Source organism: Balaenoptera musculus, chromosome 21 (genome assembly GCF_009873245.2).
Source record: "Balaenoptera musculus isolate JJ_BM4_2016_0621 chromosome 21, mBalMus1.pri.v3, whole genome shotgun sequence".
Taxonomy (NCBI): Eukaryota; Metazoa; Chordata; class Mammalia; order Artiodactyla; family Balaenopteridae; genus Balaenoptera; species Balaenoptera musculus.
Window position 1 is genome coordinate 35594314 of NC_045805.1, and position 19794 is coordinate 35614107.

The 19794-nt window shown below is 44.3% G+C and overlaps 1 protein-coding gene across 9 annotated transcripts in view; it reads right to left on the reverse strand.

The window, feature by feature from the left end:
- The window catches only part of CSGALNACT1 (chondroitin sulfate N-acetylgalactosaminyltransferase 1), a 337144-nt gene that overhangs the window by 95011 nt on the left and 222339 nt on the right, over positions 1–19794 (reverse strand). The window contains exon 1 of one of the 9 annotated variants that reach the window (XM_036838648.1): positions 1353–1399. The exons of the other annotated variants lie outside the window; for them this stretch is intronic. The gene's annotated coding sequence lies outside the window, so the exon portion shown is untranslated. Of the gene's footprint in view, positions 1–1352; positions 1400–19794 lie in introns of those variants that run through there. 9 annotated transcript variants of the gene reach the window in all.

Genomic DNA, 19794 nt, shown 5'->3' on the forward strand with positions numbered 1-19794 from the left:
AGTTCCAAGCTGCTCAGGGTGGGCATAAAAAGCCTCTTCCTGAAAGATAAACAGGAATACTATCCTTTTGATTACACACTGAGTCCGCAACACTCGCTAAAATGACTACAACTGCACGACCCCATCTCAAAGGAGCAAAACACACACAGAGTTTCACCCCAGCTGCAGCGACCTGCGGGCAGCAGGGACGGGTGGAAGATGAGCGGGGGCTCTGAGACCACCCCCTACTCTCCCCATGCCCACCAGTTCCCACCGGAGGGTGGCACGTGGAACCCTCGTGACAAGCATTTTCTCCATAGTAACAGGAGCATAGAAAATAACTCCTGAGATTCAGCAACGATGTTATAATTAACATGAATTTTATCCACCCAGTCACTGAATATGTATTGAAGGAGACCGTTTGGACCATGACAGCGACAGAGGAGGGGTTAGTCGAGGTCCCCGTCCTCACAAGGTGCCGGGAAGGGGGAGAGAGGGACAGGTGAAAAACAGCTGGCTGCCAGGGGGATGTGACCAATCATCATTAATACAAACAAGATGTCGCTGTGGTTAAGAGGAGAGACTGTTCTGGTTGGATCAGAGGAACCTTCCAGGTGGCAGAGGTGGGGACCCTCCGAGAATCCCTCCATGACCATGGTTATAAAACATGCAGACCTAGTTAAGGTTTTCCACTCCTGCACCAATTCCACTACTTAGGATGCCTACTGTCTTAATTTTTAAAAGGGGGAAAAAGATAAAGAACTATAAAAATTCAGCATTTTACTCACAGACTCTAGTTTTTCCTAGATTTTTTTTCAGATTCTTTTCCATTATAGGTTATTACAGAATATTGAGTAGAGCTTCCTGTGCTATACAGTAGGTCCTTGTTGTTTATCTATTTTATATACAGCAGTGTGTATATGTTCATCCCAAACTCCTAATTTATCCCTCCCCCCTCCCAGATTGTGTCTCTCTGAGTGGGTCTCTCTGTGTTCAAATCTCTTTCATGTGTCCCAAGCCAGGTGAAAACTCCATGGCCTTGTCACAGCCCTTATTTATTTATTTATTTAACATCAGCTCCTTCTACATAGAAGGAAGAGTTGAATTTTTTTTCTTGAAACCAAGCTAATGGGTCTCAAGATTGACACAAAGGCAATTATCCGGTGGAGAAGTGGGTCTGAGGAGGGCTCCACTTTAAATGAACGTTGCTTTATCTCTATTAAAAGCCTCTAATGAGATGAGATTTTTAAGGAGCTTCCTTAGCTACAGAGGCTGACCCTGTCGCTTGCCTACGTTTGGCAGATGTTTACTTCCGAGTTTCTGGCTCCCGGACAGGGCTGACATAAGCAAAAACATAACGAAACGAAGGGTACCTCTGTCGAACATGGCACAACCTCAGCCTCAGAATCAGACGAAAGATGCTGAAAAGAACAAAAGGAGGCCATCCCATCCCCACTGCGGCTCTGGTCACCAGCGCGCTGGCTCTAAGAAGCCACCAGGGAATCTACAAACAGGGCAAAGCACACACTGACCACGCCTTCAGGCCTCAGCACTGCATATAATTCACTGTTTCGTTATGTCTTTATTTGTAGCAATTCAGAAAAGCAAGCAAGCCCCCTCAGCACGGAAACTTCATGTTCTTTATCCTATTTATTTGCCAGATCAAGATCTCCCTCCAGGGCACACAATCCCAGCTGCAAAGCTGATGAAAAAGTAATGTCAATTTTCTTTAAACAAATGTGAAAATGCAGAGTACAAACTAAAACCCTCAAGATGGGTGGGATCATTACTGCTTTCATTTTCATTATGACCGGCACTAAGAACTTGCAGAAATTTCAAAGGAATAACGCTGGAGAAAACCAAATTAGGGGGTGATAATCAGGAAAAAAAAATTCTTGTTTACACAGGAAGTTCAAGGCCAAGTCTGTTCTCAGATCACTGCCCTCCGCCTCGCCCTCCCAGCTCCTCTCTCCTCCTGCCGCCCCCCGACGTACACTCACCTGGCCCATCCTTCACCTGGCACCAGGTGTTTTCTGAGAGGCCTCCCCTCCCCCAGAGATGGGCAGCTGGAGAGGCTGCTTGGTGTGTGGTCTGGCTCAAAAGGATGAGCAGAGACTACCAGAGGCCTCGCTTAGAAAGTCGGAGTCAGTGACCCAGGGGGAAGCTGCCCACGGGGAGTGGCAGCCAGGGCATGTGGCCGAGTCACAGGACGTCCAGAGCTGCAGGCCTGCAACCTGAGCGCCTTGTCAGACCCGACAGGTGAGGCCAGAGGCGGATCCTCCCTGCTGCCTGCGGAGGGATTGCCGTCAGGTCCCGTAAAGCTGCTCCCTACCCAATCCCACACGCCGCCCCCGCCCCTGAAATCCAACGGGGTCTAACGAACACGGGAGGAGGAGGCTGGAGCCCCGGCTCCACCCAGAGGCTTGCACTCCCTCAACTAGGAGGGGACGATAGCCATTATTTAAGGACCCTTAACTCTGAGCTTATAGATACATTTAAGATTTATAGATAAAAATTATAGATAAAATGAAAAATGCTTATTTGACTGATAAAGATATTACCTACACTCTCAGGAGTCATAACCCAATGGCAGTCAATCAGAAACGAAAATAAAGCATTCCTGAAAATATCCTGTAATTTAATGGGGGAAAACTGTGTACTTTACAAACTTCAATCCAGACACTACTTTTCTGAATTATATCCTGAGTAAAGTAAAAGACACCCAGATAAAAAAATATTTGGCTTACTCTTTTCAATACTAAAGTCACCAAAGCTCTGGTCATTCCAGGACTGGACAAAATGCTAACAGTCTTTAGACAACAAGCTGTTGAACAAGCATGCACTGAATATACTGAATTAAGTGCCAAGTCTAGTTCACGGTATCAGCTACCTATATCATACAGCCCCGTAGCTACATGTCTGCATTTAGATACAAGTGTAAGTGCAGATATCTAAGTACAGACAAAGTATAGATGTACAGATACATCTCAAGACATGAAGATGCACAAGCTAGAGGCCCTGCAGGAGGCAAGCACATGAACAATAAGCTCACGGCTGGAGGAGCAAAAGTAAGAAAGGATCGACACAGACAGGGACATCCAAGCCAGCACTGAGGGCAGAGGAAAGGCTTTCTGCAGGCGGTGACACCTGAGCTAGGTCATGAAGGAGGGGCTTAGCAGGGAGAGAAAGGATGAAAGAGCATTCCTGGCAGAAATAACCCCATGGCAGGGCTTGGAGGCAGGAAGCAACATGGTGCACATGGGCCGTGCAGGCCATCGGGGTGGCTGGAGCGGGGGCTGGAGCTATGGGATCAGGTTGTGCAGAACCTCGAGCTTAGGGCGGAGATTATAAATTTGGCTTTGGCCTTGGGCATGTTCAATACCTCGGAAACGTCCAGGTGGAGATGGGGAATAAGAGGAAGTCTAGCATACAGACGGTACAGCATCTAGGCCATCGCCGTAGAGACGGTACTGAAACCCTGAGGCCGAAGGGGATAACGTGGGGAGAGCACAGAGCAGCAAGCAAAGCTGGTACCCACACCAGTGTAGGAACTCCAGCACCAAATGGCCAGGAAAAGGAGAGGAGCTTCAAAGGAGCCAAGAAGGGACTTCCCAGGAGCTCCGAGTTCACGGCACTGTTTCGATCTAGAGACAAAGACCCTGGGCCGCTGGGCCTACACATCTCCCGCGCCATCCACGAACGGGTGGGAGTCTGCCTGTTCTAGGTTCAATATCAGGTAGCCCACTTTTGCCACATACTCAAACCATGTCCTGCAAACTAACTTTCTAACAAAGCTGATCTCGTGGTCTCCGTCTGCCTGTTCTAGGTTCAATATCAGGTAGCCCACTTTTGCCACATACTCAAACCATGTCCTGCAAACTAACTTTCTAACAAAGCTGATCTCGTGGTCTCCGTCTGCCTGAATTACAGTTTCTCCACTTGTTCAGAACTGAGAAAAAAGAAAAAAGAAAGCAACTCCTGACATTCAGAAGCTGCCCTGACCCTCCCAGCAAGGCCATGTACCCTAGACATAAACCATCTCAAGAATACCAGCCTCCCACAAGGTTACTCTGAGACCAGGATAAGAACAAACAAACACAAACAAAATAAGGCCCCTTCATAATTTTGTCTAATCACAGACAAAAACAAAGAAAGTGTCACCCACGAAATACCAAACAGCCCCTTTCTTGGCCAAAATGACTGACCGCTACTTCTTTCCTAGTTCCCCATTTGAGCCACTGCCGCAATGGATAAGATTTATTGAGATGCCAAATCAGAGAATTAACCCCGCTTTCTGACAGCATCCAATCTGGAGCAAATCTCCCCTTCCTCAAACCCACCTGCGGGTCCTCCAACTGAAACCCAAATCCATATAGTAGGTTCTATCAGTCTCCTCCTGACACCCCCTGGATTCTCCACAGTGTGTCTTTATTGTAATGAGCAACATACCCAGAATGACCAAGTACCGCCCTCCTGTCTGTGGCTGGAGACAACTGACGGAACTCAGGTGAGGAAGACGAACACACTGAGCCCTAGGGCCCCAGGACGGGACACTCAGGACAGCAGTCACCTCTCAGGAGGGCGCAGGTGAATGTGAGCAGGGAGGATGGAGAGCCTGGGAAGCCCTGGAAGGAAACACCTGTTGATATTGTTAAGATTCTTTTTCTTACAGTGGGTGGTATGTGGGGCTGTCATACTCTTAATAAAATGTTTTTAAGTCTGAAATCTTTAACAATATACTTTTAAGAAGGAGGATGCAGAATAACAATGTCAGACGCTGCTGAGCTGTCAAGCTAAGAGCTGAGAAAAGGAGGCCACGGTAACTCAGCGAAAGCTCTCTTACTGGCTTGATGGGTGTGAACGGCAGGTTAGGGTGGATTACAGACAGAGGGGGAAGGAGATGGAGACAATGAGTATGGAAGACGTTTTCTAGTTTAGCTGCAAGGGAGAAGGCAGAGAGAGCTGGAAAGGTGCGTGACGTCACGTGACAGGTGAGACCTACGAACCTCCACTCAGGGCAGGCAGCAAGGAGGGGGAGCCACATGAAGAGAAGACCCTGCCTCCTGCGGCTGCCTCTGCCCTTAGGCTCTGGCCTCTGATCAACATTTAACTGATCATCACCACAAATCCCCGCTTCCCCATTACTGACTAATGAGTATCACGGATAGGAGTGAATGAGAAGATTGTATCTATGAAATTTCCTACTATCTGCAACTCTTGCCTTCATTAACATAGATCAGTAATAGACTTTGTATTTAGTTTAGTCTCTACATTTATAAATTATAACCATGTTATATAAACTTCGCTGTAATTCAGACGCTAAAAATCTCGTTTCCATAAAATTGTGGAACCAAGAGCAAAGCAGAAAAAGGCGACTGTCCACAAAGTTCGCGGACTTTACGTCTCACCTCACAGATGCTCGAATGAGAACGGGGCTGGTGACAACAAGAGCCCCCCGGAAGCAGCCACGGAGGTTTGTTCAGCACAGCGTTTCCCTGCACTCGGGCCTCCATGGAGCTGCTCTCCCACCCCACACACAGCAGGACCAAGGCTGCAGCCACGCCCCAGGCTCTCAGGCAGCAGCTGCTTCATGACAGAGGTCAGCGGGGCTCAAGGTCAAACCTAGAACCTGGGCTGCACTCTGGGCTCGAAGAACCCCAGTCAGTGGTTACTTGGTAAAGCTGCCATTCCCATCAAATGAAAACATGATGATGATAAATTAAAAAACCTTTGACTAATTCCAGGGAGCTCGAAACTCATCACAGACAAGATTATTTCCCTAATCCTCATGACATGCTACTAAGGGATCAGATATCTATTATCCTTATTTGAGAGAAGGAAAAATTTAAATCCCCAAAGCCCAAGCTTTCTAGATGAATGTAAAATAATTAGTGAATCGGCCTGCCAGAATGTTCATTCACATCTACACATAATGAAGAAAAAATATATTTAGAATCCTCCTTGCTATGGGAGGAGAGAAGAAATTTTTAAAGATCCTTTTCTTCAAGGAATATGTAATCCGAGGGAAAAAAATTAAATATGTGGAAAGCAATGCTTAAATGGAACTTCTTAAAAATGCCAAAATGATAAGATGTTCAAAACCAGGAGGGGAGGAAAGAGAATCTTAAGTATCAACCAAAATACAGCCTCCCTGAGTGTTCTGGCCACAGGCCTGAACGTCTCACCTCTGGAGCGTGTAGCCAAGGTGAAACTGTATATCAACAATGACTTCTTTGGAGGAAAAGAATTTTATCTTCTGCAACTGAATTCAGTCTGCTCTCAGGGCCCCCATCTGCAGGGAGCAGACCTCAGATTCCCATCTGTTCTGGTGCACTCGCCGCGGCCCGATCCAGCGCAAGCACCCCTGCACACCTGAACGTGCCCTGTGCATCACGGTGCGGCCCAGAGCTGCACCTCCTCCAGCAGGCAGTGCCCCGAGGTTTCCCCACCGCTCCTGCCCTTCTCCTGCAGGCAAGGCTCCTGGGGGGAATGGAAGGGCCGGCCCCTCGGAACCTCTCCGCTTCCTGCTGCTGCCTGAGTTTTCTTTATCATTCCCAGGAAAACGGTCCGGAGAGCCCCACATCAAGACTCTGGTTTACTGTAAATTCTACGCTTAGGCTGTCAGCTTGGGCTTATAGGAAAGCACAGATCCTTTTTTGTTGTTGGGCTGTTGTCTTCTGTCTCCCTCTCAACAAAGCCAAGCTTTTGGAAATATTCAGTGTGTACTTTCAGGTTACTGTCTCACTGTGAACCTTGAAACAACTCTCATTTTGCTCCTGGAAGCCCAGCCGTGGCCGCTCCACCCAGGCAGCACCGCCCTCCTCCAGAAACAATCAAGGTCCTAGTTTCAATGGATGGAAGCTGCAGGGCAGCAAGGAACACTCAGGGGCTACTGGGAACAAGACACATTGGTATCTTCAAAACATCATCCGTGGGGGCTTCCCTGGTGGCGCAGTGGTTGGGAATCTGCCTGCCAATGCAGGGGACACGGGTTCGGGCCCTGGTCTGGGAAGATCCCACATGCCGCGGAGCAACTGGGCCCGTGAGCCACAACTACTGAGCCTGCGCGTCTGGAGCCTGTGCTCCGCAACAAGAGAGGCCGCGATAGTGAGAGGCCCGCGCACCGCGATGAAGAGTGGCCTCCGCTCGCCGCAACTGGAGGAGGCCCTCGCACAGAAACGAAGACCCAACACAGCAAAAATAAATAAAAAAATAAAATAATTAATTAATTTTAAAAAAACATCACCCATGTTACAAAAGGCTTTTGTATATGTCCTCTTTTTTCTAGTCCCTTAAACATCTCTCTCTTTCAGGTTCTGATCATAAAAGAGCTCCCCGGCCCGCCTTCCCACTCCATACCCTCCTCCACAGCTGCCATTAGGGTTTTACTAAACTCACAGCTTCGATTATGATCTTAATCATAAATAACTGGAAACACCCCTCACGCTGACCTTCAAGGTCCCGCTAAAGCGGACCCCTGCCGCCCTCCAGCCCTGCCTTCTTCCACAGTCCAGCCAGGGCCGTGCTCAGAGGGCAGGCGGTGAACCCTCCAGCCCCACAGACGCGCAAGTTCAGGCTGCTCAGCCCTTGGCAGCCGGCGCAGAGAGCGAGGCGTCGGCTAACGTGCCCAGACCCAGGGCCGTCCACCTCCGGCCCACCGCTGGAACGGAAAGCCGGCTGCTCGTGCACCGTGCTCTGCACTCTCCTGCTGCACCTGTCAGTGGTGTAACCCTGGTCTACAGCGGTCTTCTCTTCTTCTTCGTTCCCTACTCTTAATTTGTTCCTTTCCAAATCTGACTCCTTCGAGACGCATCTTAAATACCTAACCGTTCACGAAGCTTTTCTTTACTGCTATAGATTCTCTCCTGCTTTAGCCTTCAAGTCCCTTGATTTCATCTTTCTCGTGGCGCAGACATTCTGTCTCCAATCGCTTATTTCTAGGCACTTCATGTCCTCTTAAGGGACTGTAAGCCCCTCGAGGGCAGGACTGGATCTGCCCACTCTGTACATCAACAGCACAGAGGGCACAGAACAACATTCAGTTTCAATCTGTTGAGCATCTACAATATATTTGGAAGCCCCCTTGCTGGGGAGTATAGAAGAGAATTTTGAAGATCCTTTTCTTTTCTTCAAGGAATATGCAATATAATTGAGGAGAAAAAAATTAGATATATGACAAAGCTTAGACAGAACTTCTTAAAATGGCTAAAATGATAAGATACTCAAAAGCATGAAAGGAGGAAAAAAAGAATCTTTTGTATTAGATCAAAACACAGCCTTGCAAAATGTTCTGGCCGGTCTCCCCCGCACCTCCACCCCCGACCAAATCCACTGTCGCAAAAAACTCAGATCCAGCGTTTTGTCTTCTTTCCTAAAGGCCTAAATTAAAGTAAGTAGAATATGAAAATATATCCTATTCAGTGATGTGTGAAAATCAGAATAAAGTTTGGAAAAACAAAAACACACTTGCTATTACCAAGCTCATAGCGGGGTGAGATATTCAGCTGCAGGAGAGCAGTTACATAACAAAGCAGCAGACCGCAGGGAAATCAAACGCCAGCGACTGAGTTGCTGCAGATGGTGGTACGTGAGCAGGAAAACGCCCATCACAGCCCTGCAGAGGCCGCGAAACCAGCGGCCGGGGAAGTTAAATGCAACCCACCAAGAATTATTTCTTGTCAGAACTCAAGGCAGAAGGAATACAAAACTGAATCAGAAGTGGAAAAGCCCCAAGTGACCTAAACTCTCTCACAGGTACCTAAAATGCACAGGGAATGACCGCTTAAAGAGGCATAAGAAACGCCTGGAAGAAATCAAATAATAATAATAGGCAGTTGATCAGGACTAATCCTGCAAGCGGCAGTATTTTTTCCTCCTCCGGTCAAGTGGGGAGTTTGCAATCCAAACAGTTTTGGTGATTATAACAAAATATTATATTTTGTGTCTCTCCATTGCACTTCCCAATATTTCCTCCCAGGAGAAGCTTCTGATCACAGGCAGCTGCCAAAACATGCGCGGGGCTGACGGGGCCAAAGATGTTGCTGGCTAAAGAAGGTGAGGGCACTGAGTCTGCAGAGAAGCGTTTACAAAGGAGAACAGCAAAGGCTCAAAACCATCCGTGGTGAGAAAAAGAATGTGGAAAGAGGTCTCTAGTACTTTAAAAATGTTAAACCGACTTCCAAATTACAAGCCCTGTGCCTGTTATCCGTGAGTAGACTAGATCATACAATACGTAAGAAGAGAAACATTCTCTCCCATGTTTAATTTTATAGAATAATTAGTGAAGTCTTCCAGTTCTCTAAAGGCCCGCAAAAAAATTTCAGGGTGCTCTCCCAACACCTCAAAGAAGGATTTATCATCCAAGCTGCCCCTTAAACTATGTCCAAAATCAAGGGTCTAAGATAACTTAATAATTTACAACTTCTGTTCCAATGACAACAGTAAAAAATGGGATAAAAGTTGATTACTACTTAAAATAGACCTTCTTGTAATGGGTGATTCATCAACTGAACTCTCCTGATTAGAAGGTTTCGAAAAAATATACACTCGATCTCAAAATCACTGGTTCAACTAAATGTCCATTAATAACAACGTTAACATTTTAAACATTTGCAATCATTTAAACAACGATTAATAGCCCCAGATTAACAACTGAAAAGTGAGGTTTTGTTTCTTATAACTGAGGGAAACATAATGCTCCAATTCAGTGTCTGGAAATTTAGAAACTAAACATGATTCCAGTTGCAAGATAGCAGATTGAACCCATACATTTAAGCTAATGTAATACACCATACTAACATGCTATAGAACAAAATCACATGATCTGATGAATTGATGCAAAAAAAGCATCTGACAAAATTCAACATCCATTCATGATTAAAAAAAAAAAAAACCTCTCAGAAAACTAAGAATAGAGGGAACTTCAACTTGATAAAGAGTATCTACAAAAACCTACGACTAACATTACATTAATGGTGAAATACTGAACTGGGAACAAAGCATGGATACCCACCTTCATAACTTTTGTTAGATCTAGTACTGGAAATTCTAGCTAGTGCAACAGTCAAGAAAAGGCAGACACACTAGAAGTAAAGAAATAAAACTGCCCATATTTGTAGATGACATGATTGTCTCTAGAAAATACAAAAATAATCATATTTCTACATACTATCAGTGAACATGTGGACACAAATTTAAAATACAACAGCATTTACAATCACTCAAAGAATTGAAATACTTAGGTGTAAATCTAACAAAACATATATACGACCTATGTGCTGAAAACTACAAAACGCTAACAAAAGTATTGAAAGATCTAAATAAACTGATTCATGGATTGGAAAACATATTCAGGGATTCAAAGACTCAACATAGGACAGATACAGATTCTCCCCAAACTGATACACAGATTTACTGCAACTCATAAAAATCTCAGCAAAATTGTTTTATACATACAGACAAGATTATTCTAACAATTATATAAGGCAGCAAAGGAACTAGAATAGCTAAAACAATTTGCAAAAGAATAAAATGAGAGGAATCAGTCTACCCATTTCAAGAATTATTATACAACTACAGTAATCAAGACTGTGTGATACTGGCAGAGAGACAGACACACAGACCAATGAAACGGGATAGAGAACCTGAAATAGACCTAAGGGATATGCCCACCTGGGTTTTCACGAAGGTGCAAAAGTAATTCAATGGAGGACAAACAGCCTTTTCAACAAGGGTGCTACAGCAATTGACTATCCACAGTCCCTCCTCCCCACAATGTCGACCAAAAATTAACTCAAAAGGGATCACAAATTTCAATGTAAGATGTTAAACTATAGAGATTTTAGAAAAAAACACAGGCGAAAATCTTTGGGATCTAAGACTAGACAAAGAGTTCTTTCACTGGCACCAAAAGTATAATGAATAAGAGGAAAAATTAATAAATTGGATGTCATCAAAATGTAAAACTTTTGTTCTGCGAAAGACTTTGTCAAGAGGATGAAAAGATAAGCTACGGATTGGGGGAAATATCTGCAAACCACATATCCAACAAAGGCCTAGCATCTAGAATATACAAAGAACTCTCAAAACTCAACAGTGAAAAACACGAATAATCCAATTAGGAAATTGGCAAAAGGACATGAACAGACATTTTGCAAGGTGGGAAATCAGCCAGGAGGCCAAGGCAGTGATCCAAGCACGAGATAACAGTGGTCCAGATGAGGATGAGGGAGCGGGCGGGGCAGAAGGGAAGGAGCTTGGGCTCTCTGCTGCACATAAGACTGAAGGACTGGGCAACTGGATGGTAACGTGGGAGGCGGGAGGGGTCATGGATTCTGGGAACCACTGGATGGTTTCATTTCCTGAGCTGATGGAGACGGGCTTGGAGAAAACAACATCAAGGTGTGCTTCAGGCAGGGCAAGCTGCAGGTGACTGTGAGATTAGTGGAAAGGGCAGGGCTTTACGGTGCTCTTTGTACACTGGGGTCAAGGTTATAAAGCAGGTCTCCCGCCCTTGCCCCCTCGCTCCCCAGTATCCCACACTGACGGGCTGTGTCATCTCCGAGCCCCCCAAGCTCACTCCTGCCCCCAGCCTTGTACACATCTCTGCCTGGAACGTTCCTCTCGAGACCTCAACTCTCAGCCCTCACTTCTTGGATTTGATGCTTCAGCCCTACTGACTTACGTTGGAGGTTTCTCAATCTTCACGTCTTCTCCTTGCCTGGAGAGCTCCGTTCGTCCTGTTCCCTTTGCCTGGGAAGGCTGTCCTCTCCCTCCAGTACCTTTGCCTGAATATTTTCGTGCATGCTTCAGCTTCAGTTTGGCCTCCAGGAATCCTTGTGTGACCTCTGGTTAAACACCCCCCGTGTGGTCACCTGACACGGCCCCCCTCACATTGTCCTGTGGCCGCCTGTTCACCCCACCCCATCCCCAGACTGCCCGTCACTGAAAGAAAGAGCTCTGTCCTATTCCTTGCTGCCTCCACGCTGTCAGGCCTCTAGCAGCACATATGGGACCATCACACGTGTCAATATTTTCTCTGGGTAGTAGGACAATAAAAGAATTTTCTCCGTTGTTAGTTTGACTCTTATGAGTTTTCCATATTTAGCTTCATAAAAACGTATTTTGTAGTAGAGAGTAAATGTGATTCCCGAATGCTTCCACTTCCCCACTCCCTCCAGCGAGTGTCTGGAGTGGACCACGAGGCTCTAGATGAGGGCGCTCCGCGCTCGGTCTAATGCCGCTGCTGGCAGTTCTCGCTGGAAGCCTGCAACATCTGACAGAAAAGGTCTTCAGTAACCAACACACGCTGGAGTGGAGACAAGACACCCTTATACAAAAGAAGGGCAACTTTGGCACAGGTAGATTTTACTATGGAAAATATTTCCAATCCAAGAAGACTGTCTAGTTTTGGGTGGAGGAAGGAAAAGGAGTATTTAAATGACAAAGAACCATTTTCTGAATGCTCTCTTCTGTGGGCCACTTGGTTTTTTTTTTTTAAATAAATTTATTTATTTTATTTATTTATTTTTGGCTGTGTTAGGTCTTCGTTGCTGCGTGAGGGTTTTCTCTAGTTGTGGCGAGCGGGGGCTACTCTTTGTTGTGGTGCACGGGCTTCTCATTGTGGAGCACGGGCTCTAGGCGCACGGGCTTCAGTAGTTGTGACGTGCAGGCTCAGTAGTTGTGGCTCGCAGACTCAGTAGTTGTGGCGCACGGGCTTAGTTGCTCCACGGCATGTGGGATCTTCCCGGACCAGGGCTCGAACCCGTGTCCCCTGCATTGGCAGGTGGATTCCCTTGCGCCACAAGGGAGGTCCGGCCACTTGGTTTTGACAAGGATTTCATTCCAAGTATCCAAGAAAGAAGAGGGAAGGCACAAGGACACACACACACACACACACACACACACAGCGTAACTGAAGCCTCTTAGATTAACCCAAAGGAAGGTCATTTAGATTCCTTATAAAGAAAACAGTCAGCCAAACCAGGGCTGTGTCACTTCAGCCACAGCAAGAAGGGAAGACTGTCCATTTCACAGAAGACTGAAACCACGTTAGTGGCAGAGGGATAGTTGACTCTAAAACCCCAGGCTGGCTGGTGGCTCTGGAGGATGCCCTCCCATGACCCCCCTTCTCACCTGCTTCTTCCCTTCCTCACAAGTGCTTGCCGTCCTCCCTCTTTTCAAGTCGGGTCCTGAGTGACACCTCATGAAACTACACCAACGGAGTAACGGAGACCAGAGATGATTCCTTTGTACAGGGGAGCAAAACACACTTCCATGTCTTTTCATAGGAAGACAAACAGGCAGTCCCCTTACTGCTCGCCATTTCTTCATTCCGTCATTTTTATTTATTTACCTACCTAAAACCTCGTCATTCCCTTGAGTTTTTAGAACAGTTGTTATTCAAAACAGAACCAGAAAAGAAGAAAACATAATTTCTAAGTTGTTTTAATTGCCTAAATGGTTCTAAAGCTATTGCGTTAATTTATAAAAGGAACACTGTAAGCACTTTATGAAGCCCTTCCTTACATTCCAATTCTGTGTCCTGATAAATCCAATTTAGTTCCGCAAGCTTCAATAATGAAATATCAGAGAGGTAACAGCTACTCCTAGAATATTCACCCACAGGTGTAATCCTTCAGGAACACGGAGATAAACTACTGGCAATAAAACCAATTTAAACTGTGTGATGCCCAAGCTCAAGCAGTTCAGAAGCAATCGCCTGCATCTGCAAAATGTAACCCTGACGATGACTGAATTACAACTTAAAAATATTAGGCTCATGAGACTTCTAAAAATAGAAGTATATTACGCAGAGAACCCTCACAGTTTTTCATCTTTGGCTCCAGGTACCTTTATAAAATGCAAAGTCTGATCTTGATGACAGTTCAGAGGAACAATCATATCGCTTTCCCCAGCACTGTCACTTGGAGTTCAGCGTACTGTTGCAAACAGTTTACAAGAATGAAATGCACGCGTGTGCGGGAAAGCGTTCACACAGCAGGCCCGAGGCTGCTGTCCTTAGAAAGGCCTGCTTACAAGGTTGGCGCTTGGCTGGTGTCCGGGAACTCGGCTTGTACAAAACTCCCTAAACCGATGTGAAGCGTCTCCTAACTGATAATGTGGTTTTGCTGTGTCCAGGCTGTCTGCATAAACAATGTGATTTATGGTGAACATCTGCTTTCTTTCTGGGAGGCTGGAATTTTAGTGGGCGTGCTAGGCAGAGAGTGCCTACCTGACCATCCCCACAATAAAACCCTGAACTCAGATCCAAACGGGCTCCTCTGGGCAGAAAGCTCTGCAGACAGTCAGCTGCAGTTTTCGCCGTTCGGGAGGGTGTAGCTTGGGTATCTTTCACACGGACGGCACAGGAAGACTGCACAACCCTTGCTGTGTCACTGTAAACACCCCAGACGTAAGTGTGGCCACATGCTGATCCTGTGAGCCCTTCTAGTAAATCACCAAACTACCCCTCCAAAAGGCTTAAAACAAAACATTAGCTCTTACTGGATAAATATTTCGTGTTTGTTAATTTTTCTAAAGGGTAAAATAGACTGCCATCATTAAATCCAGCTGACGTAATAACCTAATGCTGCTAACGTAATGGGTTTTTCATTATGGAGACACAACTGTAACTTTTTTGGTTTTTGCAATTTAGTTGTTTGTTGCAACTTAGTTTATGGAAAAAGAAGAGTTTGGTAACCACAAGGACATGGCTATCAAACTATAGATTTAGACAGAACCCAAATAATAAATCTGCTCTCTGCCAGAGGCAACAAAATAAAGCAGAGCAGACAGCTGGAATATGGGCCTCCACCAAGGAGACTAAGACTTTATTTCTCTAATTCAATCTTAAGAAAAATATAACTTAGTAAGACTCATCTCCACTACTTTTAAAATATATACTTTAAAAGATATTGGGAACAAATTATCACTAATTTTTATTACTGAAACACTGACCATAATAAACGTGAAAATTCAGGTGTTCAAAATGAGAACATAAGATTTTAATTTTCTTCTCCAATAATGAAAAGAAAAAAAACTATCGAGCTGTACAAAATAGATAAGCAACAAGGATACATTGTACAGCACAGAGAAATACAGCCATTATTTTGTAATAACTTTAAATGGAGTATAATCCATACAAATATTGAATCACTATGCTGTACATTTGAAACTAATATAATATTGTAAATCAACTACACTTCAATTTAAAAAAAAACACAGAGCTTCCCGATAACTCTGAAAGAAGAAAAACTCTGTTTTCACTACTTTAGAAATACACAGAGCTGGGACTTCCCTGGTGGCGTAGTGGTTAAGAATCCGCCTGCCAATGCAGGGGACACGGGTTCGAGCCCTGGTCTGGGAAGATCCCACATGCCGCGGAGCAACTAAGCCCGTGCACCACAACTACTGAGCCTGCGCTCTAAAGCCCACGAGCCACAACTACTGAAGCCCACGCACCACAACTACTGAAGCCTGCCCACCTAGAGCCCGTGCTCCGCAACAAGAGAAGCCACCGCAATGAGAAACCCGTGCACCGCAAAGAAGAGTAGCCCCCGCTCGCCGCAACTTGAGAAAGCCCGCGCGCAGCAACAAAGACCCAACACAGCCAAATACAAATAAATAAAATAAATAAATTTATTTTTAAAAATCTTGATTATAAAAGAAGAAATACACAGAACTGAACCAAAGCTGATCCCAAATAAACATGCACCAGCTTGGAAGACCTTCCTTTTTTAACCACTCTGATGTTACAAACTGTAGAGAGGATCTGCAACTGGCTTATCCAAATATTTCATTATATTTCTAGAGAAATATGGAAAACGGCCCCAGAGCCATGCTGGGAGATTACATAGAATATGTATGTAGATTACACAGTAGGTCTGATCTTCATCCATCCCACTCGGTAACTATGGACATCCAACCTCTTCCTCCAAATGGAGGCTGTGAATCTAAGAAACAAGAAACGCCCCCCTGGGAAGACAGCAAAGAAATAGACTATGCTTTATGGAAGGGACTTTGAGGCTCTTTCCCTTCAAAGAGAGCAGCTTTCAAGAGCAAGAACCATGGGAGAAACCAGCCATTCTTTCAGACACTTTCTACTTTCAACAGCTTATCCCCCAGGATGAGGGTGATACCACAGCTGCACAGGGATTCCTGGGGGTGGGACTGGAGCACAGCAAGGCCACTCCCAGGTCATCCCTGAGGCTACAAACGATGCATCTGTCTCCAGTGAAACCGTTCAAGTCCTATTTCTGGACTTGACCGACCAAGGCCGAGTCTGGCCTGTCAGGGAGGCCTGTTCACAGTGGTTAAGTGGTCACCGTGGGTGTCTGCTGTAGGAGGATGTGGCCATCCTCCCGTTGAGCTGAGATGAAATGTATGAAATATAAGAAAAGACTTTTCTATAGAACAGTCACCATTTAATTGAAGATGTAAATTCACAGACAAGCCTCTCATGGAAAATGAGATTCTGAGAACTTTCTCACAGACGTATCCCGGAAAGGCAGACCCTGGTCTATGACTCTTTTTTTCTTTGATGATAATGGATGCTGAGAAAGTATCAAATGCCATCATGCACGGCCTCTTGCTGACAGCAAGGATTCTGCCTTTTGCTATTCCTTCCTTCCCATTGCCTAGCACAGGGCTTCAAACATAAAAGGCACTCAATAAATGTTTCTGGATGAATGAAATGGGTATGTTAAGGAGATGAGGTAGTAAAACAAGTCAAATGATCAGACTAAACCACAACGCACTTTTCCTCCCAAAGTCTCCAGACAGACAAGGATGGAAGATGCTGAGAGCAGCTGGCGTGGAACCAACACGACAGCCCCATTTTTAAAAAACAGCAAAACAAAACACAAAAAAGCAAATAAGCGAGGCACATAGTGTGTAAATTGCAAGTATAGTTACGGAGTGTGATAGAGTTTGAAATTCAGGATGTGCAGTTGCCGTAGTGTTGGATAAAATCACTAGAGTACTTTTCCCTTCATTTAACACAAGGAAAAAAGGTTTTAGGAGGAAACAAGAAAACATTCAATATGCTTTACATGTTTAATTCAATTATACAAATAAATGTATGCAGAAAAATTTAGTGAAGTAGAATATTTACTTTCAATATTTTTACGCAATTTCTATACTCACTGATATTTGTATATCAAATATACCAATATAATGAAATATTTCTTTAAGCATATTTTGATAAATGAGTTAAATACGGCTTTAATGTATGCTTAAGGGACTGTGTTTCAATATTAAGGTTTACATTTTTTCCTTCCCAAAAATAAGATGCCCATATGTCCGTCTTATTCCTGCTACAACAATCAATTTTTGTGCAAGTTACTGACCACACACAAATTATTAGACACTATTCTTTCTAACAAGAGCTCTGCCTTTACCTCTGTCGAAGAAATTTGTGAACCTCAACAGAAGTGTTGGAACAACTGTGCCTCATCACTCTACACTGAGACAGGAACGCATCATTAAGAACTAGAAGGAGGTCATAAAGCCTACTAGAATTTCCTTAACTAAGCATGCCGTCAAATCATTTAGAAAATAAATGCTTGGAATATCCTCTGACAGTTCACAACAACAGAAATTCTTTAAGAATATAAGTTAAATTCTTTTTTAGTCTACTGAGTTGTAGGGACCTATAGATCAGAAATTGGCCCTTCAGGACATGAACAGATATCTGTACACCAATGTTAATAGCAGGATTATTCACATTAGCCAAAAGAGAGAAATCAGATGTTCACTGACAGATGAATGGATAAGCAAAATGTGGTCTATACATACAACGGACTATTATTCAGTCTTATAAAGGACGGAAATTCTGACACCTGCTGCAACATGGACGAACCTTGAAGACATTATGCTCGGTGAAATGAGCCAGACATAAAAAGACAGACACTGCATGCTTCCACTTACCTGAGGCACTTAGAGTATTCAAATTCACAGAGACAGAAAGCAGAACGGTGGTCTCCAGGGACGGGCAGGAGTGGGAGTTAGTGTTAAATGGGCATGCAGCTTCGGTTTAGCCAGGTAAGAAGAAAAAGAGTTCTGCAGATGGATGGTGCTGATGATTCCACAACAACGTGGATGTCGTTAAGTGAACTGTACCCTAACAGGGTACCCTGTACCCTGAGCTTAAGTGAACTGTACACTTAAAAATGGTTAGGATGATAAATTTTATGTTATGCATATTAAAAATATTTTAATTTTTAAAAACTTTAGTTTAAATGAGTTTGTTTTATATATATATATATATATATACATACATATGTATATACACACACATATACAGATTACCATATTTTTTCAAAAAATACTGTAATATACCAAAGCCATTGAATTGTGTATATAGTTGTTTTGTATGGTATTAAATTTATATCTCAAGAAAGCTGTTTTAAAAAAAGAAGAACTTGGCCTTTCCAATGTGACAAATTCCCAATTTAATTCAATCAACCACAACGGAGGGTCCCCTACAGAGACTACGCTGTGCTTGATGAATTGACCCCTAAACCAGATGGTGCAGGTAATTATACACGACCGGAATCAGGCTGTTTGAAGGGGCGGGCCAAAGCCTCCATGCTTCTCTCTGCTTGATCTGCCATCTACTCCTTGCTCGTCATGCAATTATTTAGATAGTCCTGCTAAACTGCTAATAAAATGATATCTTAAAAGCCGTCTTGATCTCTACCCAAACTCGGATGAAAACTAAAAACAAACCCAACTGTTCCTTGCAAAGAACTTTAAGTCAACGAAGCTGAGGTCTTGCCACTGTAACTGAGGTCCCTGAATCAGTGTCACATTAAGGGCCAGGGTGCAGGGCGCTCCTGTGGCTTCACAAAGTCCATTAACTGCCAAGATGCTCTTCCCAGAGGGAGCTGACAGCAGCTGAATCATCAGAGGCCTCTTCCCTAGAAATACCTGACAGTGATTTTCCAAAAACATCTTCTGAGACCTCACCAGTACCTCAAAGGAGAATCTCCTGGTAATTTTACACCCAAGAATATAACAGATACAAAAAGACACCCGGAGTCTTACTCGCTAAAAAAAATACATGTTAGCCAACAGATGAAGGTTCTAGATGATGCAACAATAAAAGTACTGTTTTGCCAAAAGTCTACTCATCACTTGTTGGGTTTTTTGAGGCTTTATATAACATGTTTTAAGGTACATGTTTACATAACATGTTTTGGTTATATAACATGTTGAGGGAGAGAAGAAAAATCTTTTATTTATGGTCCAGGCCTGGTCATTTGGGATCAGAACGCACTTACATATTTAGAAGAAACAACAGTGTATTCTAGGGACTTTCAACTCACATTAAGAATAATAATTTAGGGGGCTTCCCTGGTGGCGCAGTGGTTGAGAATCTGCCTGCCAATGCAGGGGACAGGGGTTCGAGCCCTGGCCTGGGAAGATCCCACATGCCACGAAGCAACTGGGCCCGTGAGCCACAACCACTGAGCCTGCGCGTCTGGAGCCTGTGCTCCGCAACAAGAGAGGCCGCGATAGTGAGAGGCCCACGCACCGCGATGAAGAGTGGCCCCCGCTTGCCGCAACTAGAGAAAGTCCTCGCACAGAAACGAAGACCCAACACAGCCAATAAATAAATAAACAAATAAATTTAAAAAAAAAAAGAATAAATTGCTGCTAAGGGACTTAGAAGACTTAAAAAAAATAATAATAATTTAAAATTCCTTGGAAAAAGAGACAGATCACTGATATGTAAAATAAATTTTGACTAGTAAATAATTCTCAGAAGTGAAGGAAAGAGCAAAACTTACATAAAAGGCAAACAGGACAAGA